Genomic DNA, 17255 nt, shown 5'->3' with positions numbered 1-17255 from the left:
TCTATTTTCCCTAAGTGTCGGCTGGTCTGAGAAATAAAGAGAAAGAGTACAAAGAGAGGAATTTTACAGCTGGGCTGCCAGGGGTGACATCACATATTGGTAGGTCTGTGATGCCTCCTGAGCTGCAAAACCAGAAAGCTTTTTTTTTTTTTTTTTTTTTTTTTTTTTTTTTTTTTTTTTTTTTTTTGAGACGGAGTCTTGCTCTGCCACCCAGGCTGGAGTGCAGTGGCCGGATCTCAGCTCACTGCAAGCTCCGCCTCCCGGGTTCACGCCATTCTCCTGTCTCAGCCTCCCGAGTAGCTGGGACTACAGGCGCCCGCCTCATCGCCCGGCTAGTTTTTTGTATTTTTTAGTAGAGACGGGGTTTCACCGTATTAGCCAGGATGGTCTCGATCTCCTGACCTCATGATCCGCCCGTCTCGGCCTCCCAAAGTGCTGGGATTACAGGCTTGAGCCACCGCGCCCGGCCTAAAACCAGAAAGCTTTTATTAGGGATTTCAAAAGGGGAGGGGGTGTACAAACAGGGAGTAGGTCACAAAGATCACATGCTTCAAAGGGCAAAAAAAGGAGAACAAAGTTTATGCTTCTGAGGCCAATAAAGATCACAAGGCAAGGGCAAAATTAGAATTACTGATGAGGGTCTATGTTCGGCTGTGTACGTATTGTCTTGATAAACATATTAAACAACAGAAAACAGGGTTTGAGAGCAGAGAACCAGTCTGACCTCAAATTCATCAGGGTGGGATATTTTCCCTACCCTGATAAGCCCGACAGTACTGCAGGAAACCAGGGTGTATTTCAGTCCTTGTCTCAACCGCATAAGACAGACACTCCCAGAGTGGCCATTTATAGACCTCCCCCCAGGAATGCAATTCTTTTCCTAGGGTCTTAATATTTAATATTCCTTGCTAGGAGAAGAATTTAGCGATATCTCTCCTTGCATGCCCGTTTATAGGCTTTCTGCAAGAAGAAAAATATGGCTCTATTCTGCCCGACTGCGCAGGCAGTCAGACCTTATGGTTGTCTTCCCTTGTTCCCTAAAATCGCTGTTATTCTGTTCGTTTTCAAGGTGCACTGATTTCATATTGTTCAAACACCCATGTTTTACAATCAGATTTCATATTGTTCAAACACACGTTCTACAATCAATTTGTACAATAGTGGTCCTGAGGTGATGTACATTCTCAGCTTACGAAGATAACAGGATTAAGAGATTTAAGTAAAGACAGGCATAAGAAATTATAAGAGTATTATTTGGGAACTGATAAATATCCATGAAATCTTCACAATTTATGTTCAGAGACTACAGTAAAGACAGGCATAAGAAATTATAAAAGTTTTAATTTTGGGAACTGATAAATGTCCATGAAATCTTCACAATTTATGTTCCTCTGCCACAGCTCCAGCTGGTCCCTCCATTCGTGGTCCCTGACTTCTTGCTAAAACGCCCAGCTAATTTTTTGTATTTTTAGTAGAGACAGGTTTCACTATGTTGGCCACGCTGGTCTCGAACTCCTGACCTCAGGTGATCCACCCGCCTTGGCCTCCCAAAATGCCGGGATTACAGGCATGAGCCACCACGCCTGGCAGGAGTGGCTTTTTAAAGCTGTTATTGGTGAAGAATTAACAGCCACTGGTTTTGTCTGGGCAGGGGTGTCTGGTGCTTTGTGGGTGGCATAGTGAGCTTGCTTCCACCCCTGCTTAGATGCAGTGATGAAGTGGCTTCACTTGGTCTAATTTAATCTTGGCCTCCAAGTAGCCCTGTCCGGGGCTGTATTCTGCAGGGCTGCTTATTTTCTGCAGGGCTGCTTATGTCCAGCAGGCTGTGAGGGCCCCATTAGCTTCCAAATGGCAGGGGCTTCTCTTTAAAAACTTATTTTTCTCAGAAGTTGTCATGGCCATTGGTTGCTCCCCGTGGCCTCGTGTCCTTGCTTTCCTGGGATAGCCTCAATGCAAAATATTTTCCTCTCATCAACCAGAATGAACTACTGGCATTTGGATCTGAAAATCTACATCCTATAAGAATATTTCTGATGCTTTTTTAATGTTAGCTGCTCTTTATTTAAGCACACTCTACATGCCAGGTATTCATTCACAATGAACTTACAAACTCTAATTTTTTTTTTTTTTTTTTTTGAGAGGGAGTCTCACTCTGTCACCCAGGCTGGAGTGCAGTGGTGCAATCTCAGCTCACTGAAACCTCCACCTCACGGGTTGAAGCGATTCTCCTGCCTTAGCATCCTGAGTAGCTGAGATTACAGGAGGGCACCACTGTGCCCGGCCTGACTCTTTTCATTGAGAATGCAACACATTATTATTACCTGTAGTCACCATGCTATACAATAGCTCTTTAGAACTTATCCATCCAATCTAACTGAAACTTTGTAGTCTTTGCCCAACATCTCCCCATTTCTCTGCCATCCCCAAAACCCAGCCCACATGATCATTGTAATAGACACAGAAAAGCATTTGGCAAAGTCATGTTTTTTAGACAAAAAATAAAAAAGAAATAAAAAAACTAAGAATAGAAGGAAAATTCCTCAATTTGATAAAATACATTTACAGCAGACCTATAGTGGACATTATTCTTATTCTTATTGTCAGAGGCGTTTAAACCAGAGTGACTCCATCTTGTACAAGGGCTGGGTAAAATAAAATAAGGCTGAGACCTATTGGGCTGCATTCCTAGTAAGTCAGGTATTCTAAGTCACAGGATAAGATAGGAGGTCAGCCCAAGACACAGGTCATAAAGATCTTGGTGATAAAACAGCATGCAGTAAAGAAGCCGGGCAAATCCCATCAAAACCAAGATGGCGATGAAAGTTACCTCTGGTCATCCTCACTGCTCCATTATATGCTAATTATAATGCATTAGCATGCTAAAGACACTCCCACCAGCACCATGACAGTTTACAGATGCCATGGCAATGCCAGGAAGTTACGCTATATGGTCTAAAACAAGAAGGAACCCTCAGTTCTGAGAATTGCCCACCCCTTTCCTGGAAAACTCATGAATAATCCACCCCTTGCTTAGCATATAATCAAGAAACAACTATAAAAATGGACAACCAGCAGCCTTTGGGGGCTGCTCTCCCTGTGGAGTAACCATTCTTTTATTCCTTTATTTTCTTTCTTTTTTTTTTTTTTTTGAGACAGAGTCTCATTCTGTCACCCAGGCTGGAGTGCAGTGGTGCAATCTGGGCTCACTGCAACCTCTGCCTCCCAGGTTCATGCCATTCTCCAGCCTCAGCCTCCCGAGTGGCTGGGACTACAGGTGCCCGCCACCACGCCCGGCTAATTTTTTTGTATTCTTAGTAGAGACGGGGTTTTGCTGTGTTAGCCAGGATGTTCTCAATCTCCTGACCTCATGATCCACCCGCCTCGGTCTCCCAAAGTGCTGGGATTACAGGTGTGAGCCACCGCACCCAGCCTCCATTATTTTCTTAATAACCTTGCTTTCACTTTATGAACTTCCCAAATTCTTTTTTGGAGGGGGACATGGAGTTTTGCTCTTGTCACCCAGGTTGGAGTGCAATGGCTTGATCTCGGCTCACTGCAACTTCTGCCTCCCGGGTTCAAGCAATTCTCCTGTCTCAGCCTCCCAAGTAGCTGGGACGACAGGCACGCGCCACCACACCAGCTAATTTTTGTATTTTTAGTAGAGATGGGGTTTCACCATGTTGGCCAGGATGGTCTCAATCTCTTGACTTTGTGATTCATCTGCCTCGGCCACCTGAAGTGCCGGGATTACAGTCGTAAGCCACCATGCCCGGCTGAGCCCAGGAGTTTCAGACCAGCCTGGGCAACATAGTGAGACCTTGTCTCTACAAAACATAAAAAAATCAGTTGGGCGTGATGGCACGTGCCCATAGTCCCAGCTACTGGGGAGGTTGAGGTGAGAGGATCCCTTGAGCCCAGGAAGTCAAGACTGCAGAGAGCTATGATCCTGCTACTGCACTCCAGGCCTGGGTGACAGAGACAGTCCCTGTCTCAAAAACAAAGAAACAAAAAACCCAAACAACAACAAACAAAACCAAACCAAAGAAAACTACAACCCTATCAGGTATAATTAAATTTAGCAAGAATGGAGGATACAAAATCAATATACAAAAATTAATTGTATTTCTTTTCTTTTCTTTTTATTTTTGAGAAGGAGTCTTACTCTGTCGCCAGGCTGGAGTGCAGTGGCGCAATCTCAGCTCACTGCAACCTCCATCTCCCGGGTTCAAGCGATTCCCCTACCTCAGCCTCCCGAGTAGATGGGATTACAGGCGCCTGCCACCACGCCTGGATAATTGTTTTGTATTTTAGTAGAGACAGGGTTTCACTGTGTTGGCCAGGATGGTCTGGATCTCCTAACCTCGTGATCTGCCCGCCTCAGCCTCCCAAAGTGCTGGGATTACAGGCGTGAGCCACTGCGCTCAGCCTCTTTTCTTTTTTTCTTTAATTTTTTTTTACCTACCAGTAACTAGTTTTGTCACTTTGAAATTGTATTTCTTTAAACTAGCAATAATTCAAGAATGAAATTAGGTAAACAATTCCATTCACAATAGTATCAAAAATAAAAACAAACTTAGGGCCGGGCGCGGTGGCTCAAGCCTGTAATCCCAGCACTTTGGGAGGCCGAGACGGGCGGATCACGAGGTCAGGAGATCGAGACCATCCTGGCTAACACGGTGAAACCCCGTCTCTACTAAAAAAAGACAAAAAACTAGCCGGGCGAGGTGGCGGCGCCTGTAGTCCCAGCTACTCGGGAGGCTGAGGCAGGAGAATGGCGTGAACCCGGGAGGCGGAGCTTGCAGTGAGCTGAGATCTGGCCACTGCACTCCAGTCTGGGTGACAGAGCAAGACTCCGTCTCAAAAAAAAAAAAAAAAAAAAAAAAAAAAAAAAAACAAACTTAGAAATAAATATTTAGGCCGGGCATGGTGACTCACGCCTGTAATCCCAGCACTTTGGGAGGCCGAGGCGGGCAGATTACCTGCAGTCGGGAGTTTGAGACCAGCCTGGGCAACATGGAGAAACCCCTCTCTAATAAAAATACAAAATTAGCTGGGCATGGTAGTGCGCACCTGTAGTCCCAGCTACTTGGGAGGCTGAGGCAGGAGAATCACTTGAACCAGGGAGGCGGAGGTTGTGGTGAGACCAGATCATGCCACTGCATTCCAGCCTGGGCAACAAGAGCGAAACTCCATCTCGAAAAAAAAATTACGGCCTGGTGCGGTGGCTCAAGCCTGTAATCCCAGCACTTTGGGAGGCCGAGACGGGCAGATCACGAGGTCAGCAGATCGAGACCATCCTGCCTAACACGGTGAAACCCTGTCTCTACTAAAAAATACAAAAAACTAGCCGGGCGAGGTGGCGGTGCCTGTAGTCCCAGCTACACGGGAGGCTGAGGCAGGAGAATGGCATAAACCCGGGAGGCGGAGCTTGCAGTGAGCTGAGATCCGGCCACTGCACTCTAGCCTGGGCGACAGAGCGAGACTCCGTCTCAAAAAAAAAAAAAAAAAAATTATAATAATTTAAATAAATAAATATTTTAAAAAGCAGTGTGGGCCTTGTATTCTGAAAACTATTAAACAGTTTTTGGAGTGCAGTGGTGTGATGTCAGCTCACTGAAACCTCTGACTCCCAGGTTTAAGCGATTCTCCTGCCTCAGCCTCCCAAGTAGCTGAAATTACAGGCACTGGTTACCATGCCCAGCTAATTTTGGTATTTTTAGTAAAAAAAAAAAAAAAAGGCTACTGTGCTCGGCCTATAAAACATTATTAAAATAAAGAAGATCAGCTAGTTGTGGTGGCTCACGCCTATAATCTCAGCACTATGGGAGGCTTAGGCAGGAGGATCGTTTGAACCCAGGAGCTCGAGACCAGCCTAAACAACATAGGAAGACCTCGTCTCTAGAAATAATTATGATGATGATGATGATAATGATAATAATTGGCTAGGCACGGTGGCTCAAGCCTGTAATCCCAGCAATTTGGAGGCTGAGGCGGGTGGACCACGTGAGGTCAGGAGTTCGAGACCAGGCTGACCAACATGGTGAAACCCTGTCTCTGCTAAAAATACAAAAATGAGCTGGGTGTGGGCCAGGCGCAGTGGCTCACGCCTATAATCCCAGCACTTTGGGAGGCCGAGGTGGGTGCATCACGAGGTCAGGAGATCGAGACCATCCTGCCTAACACAATGAAACCTTGTCTCTACTAAAAATACAAAAAATTAGCCAGGCGTGGTGGTGGGCACCTGTAGTCCCAGCTACTTGGGAAGCTGAGGCAGGAGAATGGCATCAACCGGGGAGGCGGAGCTTGCAGTGAGCCGAGATCTCGCCACTGCACTCCAGCCTGGGCAACAGAGCGAGACTCCGTCTCTAAATAAATAAATAAATAAATAAATAAATAAATAAAACTACAGTAATCAAGATGAATGGTATTGGCATAAAGATAGGCATCTAGACCAGTGGAACAGAATTGAGGGTGCAGAAACAAACCTTACATTTCTGGCCAGTTGATTTTATTCTCTTGATAGTTTAATATACTTTTTACTGAAGTAAAACATGCCATGAACGCACCCATGCAGCCACCACCCAGATCAACAAATAGAACATTCCCAGTGCTGCAGAACTACCCCCGGTTTTCCCTCGGTCAGTATCCTGCTCTTCTTAAAGGCAGCCACGCTTTTGACTTCTCACACCTACATTCGTTTTTGAGCTTCACATAAATAGAATAACCCCTATGTAGTTTTTGGTGTCTTGATTCATTCTGCTAATGTTATATTTTTATATTTGTTCATGTTGTTACATGCAGCAGTGTGGTTTTTTTTTTCTGCACATTATTTTTAAAGTTGAGATATAATTCATGTATCATAAAATTCACCTTTAAAAGTGTACAATTTGGCCAGGTACAGTGACTCACGCCTGTAATCCCAGCACTTTGGGAGGCCAAGAAGGGCAGGTCGCTTGAGCTCAGAAGTTCTAGGCCAGCAATATGGCACAACCCCATCTCTACAAAAAAAATAGAAAAAGTAGCAGGACATAGTGGTACGTGACTGTAGTCCCAACTACTTGGGAGGCTGACGGGGAGATTACTTGAGCCCAGGAGGTCGAGGCTGCAGTGAACCGAGATGGTGCCATGGCACTCCAGCCTGGACAATGGGGCCAGACCTTGTCTCAAAAAATAAATGAATAAAGTAAAATAAAATAAAAGCATGTTCAATAATGTGCAGTCATTACCAGCAGCTAATTCCAGAACATTCTAACCACCCCCCAAAGAAGCCCCAAGTCCATTAGCCATCATTCCTCACTTTCCCTCTCCCCAGCCCCTGGACATTTCATATCAATGGAATCATATAATACAGGGTTTTTCATATATGGCTTCTTTCACTTAGCATACTATTTTTGAGGTTCATTTATATTGTACCACGTACTAATATTTCATTCTTTTTTATGGCTTAGTAATATTGCATTGTTGACCAGGCGTGGTGTCTCACACTTTTAATCCCAGCACTTAGGGATGCCAAGGTAGGAGGATCCCTTGAGCCCAGGAGTTCAAGACCAGCCTGTGCAACATAGGGAGACCCCTGTCGCTATCAAAAAATTTTATAATATTAGCCATGTGTGGCAGCTCACACCTGTAGTATGAGCTACTTGGGAGGGTGAGGCAGGAGGACTGCTTGAGTCCAGGAGATCAAGGCTGCAGTGAACTGTGATCACACCACTGCACTCCAGCCTGGGAAACAGGGTGAAGCCCTGTCTCAAAAAAAAAAAAAGTTTAGCTTTGTGTGAATATACTGCATTTTATTTATCCCTTCATTAATTCATGGACATTTAAGTTGTTTCTTTTTTTTTTTTTTGAGACAAGTTCTCACTCCGTGCCCCAGGCTGCAGTGACACAATCTTGGCTCACCGCAACCTCCACCTACTGGGTTCAAGCTAGCTTCCCAACTTGGCCTCCCAAGTAGCTAAGACCACAGGGGGACACCACCATGCCTGGCTAATTTTTTTTTTTTGAGACGGAGTCTTGCTCTGTTGCCCAGGCTGGAGTGCAGTGGCTGACCTTGGCTCACTGCAACCTCTGCCTACCGGGTTCACGCCATTCTCCGGCCTCAGCCTCCCAAGTAGCTGGGACTACAGGTGCCGCCACCACGCCCAGCTAATTTTTTTGTTTCTCCGTGTTAGCCAGGATGGTCTCGATCTCCTGACCTCGTGATCCGCCTGCCTCGGCCTCCCAAAGTGCTGGGATTATAAGCAGGAGCCACCGTGTCCGGCCATAATTTTTGTATTTTTTTATAGAGATGGGGTTTTGTCATGTTGCCTAACCTGGTCGCAAACTCCTGACTTCAAGCAATCCATCTGCCTTGGCCGCCCAAAGTGCTGGAATTACAGGCCTAGCCATACTGCCAGCCTTTGTTTCCACTTATTGGTTATCATGAAGAATTATACTATAAACATTTTTGTGGAATTTTTCTTTTTCTTTCTTTCTTTCTTTTTTTTTTTTTCCTTTTTTTGAGACAGAATCTCGCTCTGTCGCCCAGGCTGGATCGAGTGGGTGCAGTCTCGGCTCACTGCAACGTCTGACTCCCTGGTTCAAGCGATTCTCCTGCCTCAGTCTCCCGAGTAGCTGGGACTACAGGCACCCACCACCATGTCCAGTTAAGTTTCGTATTTTTAGTAGAGACGGGTTTCACGATGTTGGCCAGGATGGTCTTGATTTCCTGACCACGTGATCCACCCACTTCAGCCTCCCAAAGTGCTGGGATTACAGGCGTGAGCCACCGCTCCCGGCCAATCTGAAGTACTTTTAAGCGTAGCCTGGTCGCTAATTCTCAGCCTGACACCCAGCTATGTGGCCTCCTCTTGACACTGCGCAGGGCGCTTTGGTTGGGCAACACATTGTGGAGGTTAAAATTCAGTGTGTCTCCATCCATATGGTCATTCCAAATGAGGATTTGGATTCCATGTCACAATCCCAGTGCTCAGTGAGCATGCTGTCCAAGTCACTTGGGAGCCTCTCCTGGTGGAGGAGGCCTATTCTGCCATAGCCACTGCAGCTGCTCACGGAGGAGTAGCCCCCAGGGCACTCGTCTGCATGGGGTGGCGCAGAGGCACTTGTAAAGGTGTCTCCTCTGGGGTCAGGTGGTTCATACCTGAGGTGTGGGGCTTGATGTTTCCCATGTGAGGCAGGGCACGGCCATCAACTGCAGATGTCTGCTGAGCGTGTCCAGGGTGGGTATGGGAGCTGGGAGGCATCATTTTGTTGTGAGATGCCTGGCTGCCATAGGTCGACATGACTGAATGAAGGCCCATCATGATCTGGCCCAGAACCTGGCTGTTGGGTTGGGCTACCCCAGGATCCGCTGGTGTCGTAATTGTGGGGGAAATAAAGATAGATCAGACTGTCACTGTGTCTATGTAGAAAACGGAAGACATAAGAAACTCCATTTTGTTCTGTACTAAGAAAAATTATTCTGCCTTGAGATGCTGTTAATCTGTAACCCTAGCCCCAACCCTGTGCCCGCAGAGATATGTGCTGTGTTGACTCAAGATTTAGAGGATGTAGGGCTGTGCAGGATGTGCTTTGTTAAAAATGTGTTTGCAGGCAGTATGCTTGGTAAAAGTCATCACCATTCTCCAGTCTCCAGTACCCAGGGATACAATGCACTGCGGAAGGCCACAGGGACCTCTGCCCGAGAAAGTCTGGGTATTGTCCGAGGTTTCTCCCCACTGAGACAGCCTGAGATATGGCCTCGTGGGAAGGGAAAGACCTGACCGTCCCCCAGCCTGACACCCGTAAAGGGTCTGTGCTGAGGAGGATTAGTGAAAGAGGAAGACCTCTTTGCAGCTAAGAGAAAGGCATCTGTCTCCTGCTCGTCCCTGGAAATGGAATGTCCCAGTGTAAAACCTGATTGTACATTCTATTTACTTGGATAGGAGAAAACCGCCTTATGGCTGGAGGTGAGACATGCTGGTGGCAATACTGCTCTTTACTGCATTGAGATGTTTGTGTAAAGTCAGACATAAATATGGTCTACGTGCACATGGAGGCACAGCACCTTTCCTTAAACTTATTCATAACACAGAGGCCTTTGCCCGCATGTTTTCCTGCTGACCCTCTCCCCACCACTACCCTATAGTCCTGCCACATCCCCCTCGCTGAGATAGTAGAGATAGTGATCAATAAATACTGAGGGTACTCAGAGACCAGTGCCAGCGCCACTGGTCCTCTGTATGCTGAGCGCCGGTCCCCTGGGCCCACTTTTCTTTCTCTGTACTTTGTCTCTGTGTCTTATTTCTTTTCTCAGTCTCTCATCCCACCTGATGAGAAACACCCACACCTGGGCCCACTTTTCTTTCTCTATACTTTGTCTCTGTCTTATTTCTTTTGTCAGTCTCTTGTCCTACCTGACAGAAATATCCACAGGTGTGGAGGGGCTGGCCCCCTTCAATAATGTCATTATGGGGAGGAGAGTCAGAAGTCAGCAACTCCTCCAGGAGTCCCGCTGCACAGTTACACGGACTCTCAGCTCCACAACTTGATTTGTGGTCCTGGAGCGTTTGCATAGGCATCTGGGGCAAAGGGCTCGTGTTGGACTGGCACTACGTATTTTTTTTGTAGTTTGGCTGGGCGAATTCACACTGGTGTTTGGTGGCACAAATGAGTAGCATGGCGTCTGCTGCATCATGGTGCCAGGTGCGAACTGGGTCGACACAGTTAATGATGTCAGTACTCAGAGAAGGAATTGCTTTTCTCAGACATACTGGGTGGAGTAGGGGCCATCTTTGCCGAAGATGGCGGGTACCCCACAGAATGCACATCCCCATCTCTAAGATCTTCCCCTTTGGATATAATGGGTGAAAGTCTCCCAGTAATAGTACTAGCATTTGAGCTAGTTCGAGGGCGAAATGTACTCCAGCTATCAAAGTCATCATTGCCGTGAGAGCCAGGGCTTGCAGGCCTTTTGGAAAATTGGGGTCCAGGGCTGTCCTCGGCACGGGCCCCCTACCCCGCCCCGCTAGACTGCAGGGGTGCTTTTTTCGTGGCATCTCGGCTTTGCATCCGAGCGCATTTGCTGTTGTTGTCCATGGATGCAGCTCTTGTCCTAAGACATCTCCCACCCTTGCCGCCCTCTGGATTGAGCATCCACCGAGCACTTTTTCCAGTTCCTTCATTCTGCGCCCGAGTCAACTTGCTGTGTAGGAACAGAAGATGAGGAAGTGAATTCCTCCAGCCCGCCGAGCTGTTGCTGTCGCCCTTATGCTTGAAGCAGGGCACGTTCTTGACCATCCACTCGCAGATCTGCCACAGCGCGAGCCGCTTCTCCGCCGAGCTCTGGACTGCCTGGTGCTGAGGTCGGCGTGGGACAGGTTGCGCCACGCGTTGCGATGGGACGAGCTGCTCCTGCGCTGCTGCCCCGCGAGCGGCCCGGCGGTGGCGGGTCCCGTGTGGGTGCTGCGGCAGCGAGGAGTGCAGGCCGCCCGCCTCGGGCCCTGGAGGTCCCCGCACAGTCCCCGGGGGCTGCGTCCCGGCGTCAGTGGAAGTCCTCGCTGTCCTCCAGCAGGCTCAGGTTGTTCATGAAGTCGGCGCTGACGGCGCCGGGCTGGAGGTGGCCGCGTGGGACCCGCGGAACTCCCGCCGGGGCAGCGGCTGGAAAACCGGGTCGACCTCCGTCCCCCGGGGCGCTTCGGCCCTGGGGACCTCTCCTTTCCCCTCTCCTCCCCTCCCGTCTCCTCCCCTGTCCTCCGCCAGCCGCGGGTGAGCCAAGAAGGTGGAGAGCAAAGCACCGGGCGGAGGGGAGGGGGCGCGAGGAGGAGGCGGAGATTCCGGGGACCAGGTCGATTCCGCCCGAGACTGAAAGAAACTGGGAGCCAGGCGGGGGCGGCGGAAGCGCGAGTCCAGAACTGAGCCCGGCGAGGCGGTGCGCGGCAAGGCTGCTCCCGGTCCGCTGCGCGGACTGGACGGCGGGCCGGAGCCCCGGGCCGGGGCGGATCTGGGCAGAGCGGGCGCCGCACTCCCGCAAACAGGGCCGTGGACCCCGCGGGCCGTGGCTCTCCCCGGAGGCGCGCCCTCTGAGCTGCTGCCTGTGGACTGCGGCACGGAGGCTGCAGAACTACGCGGCCGCCCGACTGACTGGGTCTGCCCTGGTTTATTTATTTTTCTCTTTAAAGTAAGAGTGCAGAAGGCTTCCCCTTCTCTCATGCCACCTCCCCAAAGAGGGCCAATGTGGGTGACTTTCTGAGTGGTCCCCAAAGCAGATCCCGAGGCCCGCGCGTCGCGAATCTTCTCTGCCAGGGCGCTGGTGGAGTAGTTTCTCAGCTGGTGCCTCTGGCCCAGCGAATCCTGCCGGATGGCGGTGGTTCTGGAATGCCCTGTGGATTCGCCCTAAGGCCTTGTAGGCCCGGGGACTCTGGGGATGTTGTATAAAGCAGGAAAATATGTAAATAGATCGCGGGGGGAAGGTAGCGTGGCCGAGCAGTCTAAGGCGCTGGATTAAGGCTCCAGTCTCTTCGGAGGCTGGGTTCGAATCCCACCGCTGCCAGCTTGGTGTGGTTTGTCCATTTTTGTCACCCCATAGGTTACAAAAGGAGGATTCGTTGAAACTCTCCTTGGGCCCCACGCTTGCTCGGGATCTGGATTCCATTTGGCAGCGCGCAGCCGTCCAGTGTACGGGCTAGTTCCTCGGCGCTGGTGTTCACAGCAAGTGAGGTGGGTTCAGTTCTTCCCAGGTTCTAATGGTTGAGGTGGAAAGGCAACGGTATAAATACCCTGGATAGCCTTTTCTCCTTAACCAGGTGGAGATAGTGGTGGAATGTTGTAGGCTAGTCCTAAATGTAATACGTTTGAAGTAATGAGGTAAAAAGTAGAAAGAACTGTTTCCGCCCGGTTTCGAACCGGGGACCTTTCGCGTGTGAGGCGAACGTGATAACCACTACACTACGGAAACCTGCTTAGCTTGCCTGTGCCATCGTAATGAGCCACCACACAGGGCGGTTTTTTTATTTTCTCATCCTAATTTAGAGCTTCCTCCATGCGTCCCTTTGAGCTTTGTTAAAGAGCATAAGCACACACACAAAGATATTTCAGCACCTGGAAGGCTGAAGCGGCAGGATAGCCGGAGCCCAGGAGGTGGAGACTGCACTGAGCTGCGACTGCAGCACTACACTCCAGCCTGGGCGACAGAGCAAGACCTTATCTCGAAAGAGAGAAAAGAAAGAAACGAGAAAAGGAAGTTTTCATGTGCAATGTGGTGGCATAAGTGGGCACGGGAGTCCTGAGAGAGGATGTCGCGGCGACTGTGGGTATGGGGGTTGAACAGCAGGGGCGCGCTGGCACCCACCATTTTCAAAGAGAAGAGACTTTCAGAAGAAGCTGCTTGGGGAATATGAGGCCACGCGTTCGTGAGTAGAGCTGAAGCTTGTGGGTCCAGAGAAATTGGAGTGGAATGAAAGAGGAAGTAGCCTAAAACACCATTTTTATTGTTCTATTGTTTGGTAGAACTCTAGATTTTCCTAGCAGCCACTGCTGTTGGACATTTAGATTACTTTCCTCCCACCAACAGTATGCAAGCGTTATGAAGTCTACCCCCTTGGCAACATTTGGCACTTTTCATTGATTTTTTGTTTTTTTAACTTCTAGCCATTTGTGGGTATGTAGTATTCCTTATGGTTTAAGTTTGCATTTAGCTGATAAGAAAAGATGGGCACCTTTTCATGGGTTTATGGCCCATGTGTTTATCTTACTGTGTGAAGTATCTCTTTAAATATCTTGTCCATTAAAAACAAACAAAGAAAAAAACACACAAACAAACAGAAAACCCCAAGAAACAAAAAACGAAGAACTGGCATGGCATGGTGGCTCACACCTGTAATCCCAGAACTCTGGGAGGGCGAGGTGTGTGAATTGTTTGAACTCATGAGTTGAGACCAGTCTGGGCAACATTGGGACATCATCTCTACAGAACATCCAGAAATTAGCTGGGAGTGATGGCATTCCCTTGTAGTTTCTGTAGATACTTGGGAGGCTGAGGTGAGAGTATTGCTTGAGCCTGAGAGATGGAGGCTGCAGTGAGCAGAGATCTCACTGCTGCACTCCAGCCTGGGTAGCAGAGCAAGATCCTGTTCCAAAAAAAAAAAAAAAAAAAAAAAAAAGGACTCTTGTATGTTTTTTTAATCTGGAAACTTCTAAATTTCAGCTTGTATGTTTAAGTGTAAATTCTATTTCATATAATTTTTTTTGTTCTGGTGTGAGGTTGGGATTAAGGCTAATTTCTTTCCCCTATGGATATCCAGTTGTTCCTGAACCCATTGTTGCAAAGACACTATTTCCACATTGAATTGCTTTGGTGCCTTTGGTGAAAATCAAATAACTGAGTATATGTGGGCCCAAATACTTTTTGTTCGTTTTTTGCTTTTCAATTAAAAATTTCAAATAGGCCAGGCATGGTGGCTCACCCCTGTAATCCTAGCGTTTTGGTAGGCTGAGGTAGGAGGATTGTTTAAAGCCAGGAGTTGGAAACCAGTCTGTGCAACATAGCAAGACCACGTCTCTACAAAAAAAAAAAAAAAAAAAGTTAGCTGGGCATAGTAGTGCATGCTTGTAGTCCCACCTAGCTGGGAGGCTGAGGCAGGAGGATTGCTTGGGCCCAGGAGTCCAAGGCTGCAGTGAGCTGTAATCACAGCAGGGCACTGCTACCTGGATGACAGAGTGAATCCCTGTCTCCAAATAAATAAACAAATAAGTAAATTAATAAATGTTTGCATTAGATGAATATGCCATGTTTTGTTTATCCATTTATCAATGAATGAACATTTATGTTGTTTCCAATTTTTTTTTTTTTTTGAGACAGATTCTCACTCTTGTCACCCAGGCTGGAGTACAGAGGAGCCATCATAGCTCACTACAATCTCCACCTCCTTGGTTCAAGTGATCCTTCCACCTCAGCCTCACAAGTAGCTGGGACCATAGGTGTACACTACCACACCTGGCTAATTTTTGTATTTTTTGTAGAGACATGGTCCCTATGTTGCCCAGGCTGGTCTGGAACTCTTGGCCTCAAGCAGTCCACCCACCTTGGCCTCCCAAAGTGTTAGGATTACAGGCATGGGACACCTTGCCTAGCCTTTGTTTCCACTTTTTTACTATAATGAAAAATGATACCATATATATTTTGTGTACATTTTTTTACGTAAACAAAAAGATATATATAAAACTCTCTTTTATATATACCTAGGAGTGGAATTGATGGATTGTATGGTAACCCTATGTTTAAATTTTTGGCATAGCAAAGTGAAACTTGAAACTAGCAATTCCACTAATACCGTTTATTTATATGATATTTCCAGAAAAGGCAGATGAAAACAGAGGAAAAGCAGATCACTCCTTGTGTACCGCTGAGGCTGAGAGCCAGGATTGGCTGCAGTTGGGCATGTTGGAAATCTTTGTGGTAACGGAACTGTCCTAAAAGTGGATTGTGGTGATGGTTGCAGAATCCTATGCAGTGATTAAAAATCATTGAGCTGTAGCCTTACAATGAGTGGATTTTATTGTATTGAATTGTACCCCAATAAAGTTGTTATAGAATGTTAAACCATAAAAACAAACCCCCAAACACAGCAACGAGGCAGTTAGTGTTTCCCTGGGATCAGCTCAGGTGACAGTTGCATTGTGCAAAACGATTCCTGTGACCCAGAGCATGATTAATGTTTACATAATGCTTTCCTGCAGCCTTGGAGGGCAGGTAACTTGCACCTTGAAACCTGAAGGTCTTGCTAGTGTCGCTTGTAATCAAGGTAAAGTCGTTGTGTAAATAATCAAGATGTGAGTAAATTTACAGAGATGCCAAGTAAATGAAGGAGGTGACCCACCACCGCGAGACTGAATCTGAGAGGAGCGTGATGGAAGTCATCCAATCCAAAACCGCCGGAATAGAGACCTTGCCAATGGATGGGTTTAAAAAACGAAAAATGCATGTCACAGAAACGAAACGAGCATCCGTTATAGGATCCAGTTTATGGTCAACACGGGGACGTCCACCCAATAGTGTGTGTCTGCAGGAGGGGACAGTGTGTGCTGCTGTGTTTTGTGTGTGATGTGGAATGTACTGGTCCTTGAGGACATGGGGGCACTGGCTTTTATTTTCCACAGCTGTCCTTTTAAATCTAGAAGAGAAAAGCTCGGGGCTGCAGGAGGGTCGTGGTGTTGAATGTGCTGGCCTTCTGCAGGGCCCGCCTGTGTGTGTGTGTTTGGGGGTAGGGGGATCAGCTCCTGCGCTGGCTGTTAGGGTGCGAGTTAAACCCTGGAGGTCCTCGTTCCTCGTCTGTAGAATGGGGTGAGAGCAGCGCCTTTCTTACAGGTGGATGACGAGGGTTACAGCAATTAACACACGCACTAGCACTAGGTAAGACTGAAGAAAAACTCACTGGATCTACAGCTGTGCCAAGGCAGCTCAGTTCCAGGCCCAGGGGACACAGCACGAAGGAAACAAAACGGATGGATCCTGCTCCCCAGAGGGGAAGGTTGGGGGTGAGGAAGAAGGGAAGACCGAGGCCGCACAGGCGGACAACGGTGGAGGGCACTGCGCGATGGAGAGGGGCCTCCGCCCAGGGAGATGTGGAAGAGGCGGCGCGAGGGCGCACGGAGCTGTAGGGGAAAGGCGGATGCGGGGGCTGCAGGGGCTGAGCAGGAGGCTGGGCGAGGACCGTGCGTACCCCCAGCAGCGGCAAGAAGGAGACAAACCTGGATAGTGGGCCGGTTTGCTGCAGCCTCAGCTTCTGGCTTGTGTTCAGGAAAAGCCCGCTCTCAGTCTCATCTCAGCGACTCCCAGGAGCCAGCGCAGATCGCGCTGCACCCGTTTGTCGTCCTCCGCTCCCGCCTTGGGGGCAGCGGCATCTCCGCGACTTCCCCGTGTCCGCGCTTTCTTCCAGGGCTTGGCAACGGGAAAGTGTCTAACAGCGGTTCAAGGAATCGCCTCTGGGCTGCAGCGGAGCGGGGACATCCCTTGGGAACGGCAGCGCGTCCTCTGGTCGCGCCCAGGAACTTCCCGAACCTGCGAGTCCGATCGCGGGAGTCCCCCAGGCCGACGCCGGCCCAGCTCGCTCGCAGCTCGCCCTGGGAGAGAACCTGGAGCCCCTGCGGCTGACCCGTAGCCAGGGGTCCCCTGCACCTTCTCGAAACGGCTGCAGGGAGACCTGCCCGGCTCGCCTGGGAGTAGGGCAGCGCCGCAGTCCGTCTCGCTGAGCGGGATCTGCCCCTGTCTGCTGGACCTC

At 48.8% G+C, this 17255-nt stretch overlaps 1 non-coding gene and 1 pseudogene across 1 annotated transcript; both read right to left on the bottom strand.

Moving 5' to 3' along the window:
* Positions 1-8818: 8818 nt before the first annotated feature.
* On the bottom strand, positions 8819-11566 carry LOC104679162 (annotated as a pseudogene).
* Positions 11567-12861: 1295 nt separating this feature from the next.
* On the bottom strand, positions 12862-12934 carry TRNAV-CAC. Its single transcript has one exon. It is a non-coding gene; the product is annotated as a tRNA-Val (tRNA).
* Between the last annotated feature and the right edge of the window lie 4321 nt (positions 12935-17255).

The sequence above is a fragment of the Rhinopithecus roxellana genome, chromosome 3 (assembly GCF_007565055.1).
Source record: "Rhinopithecus roxellana isolate Shanxi Qingling chromosome 3, ASM756505v1, whole genome shotgun sequence".
Lineage (NCBI taxonomy): Eukaryota > Metazoa > Chordata > Mammalia > Primates > Cercopithecidae > Rhinopithecus > Rhinopithecus roxellana.
Note: the sequence above shows the minus strand (reverse complement) of the source record. Positions and strands in the feature narration are given on the sequence as shown.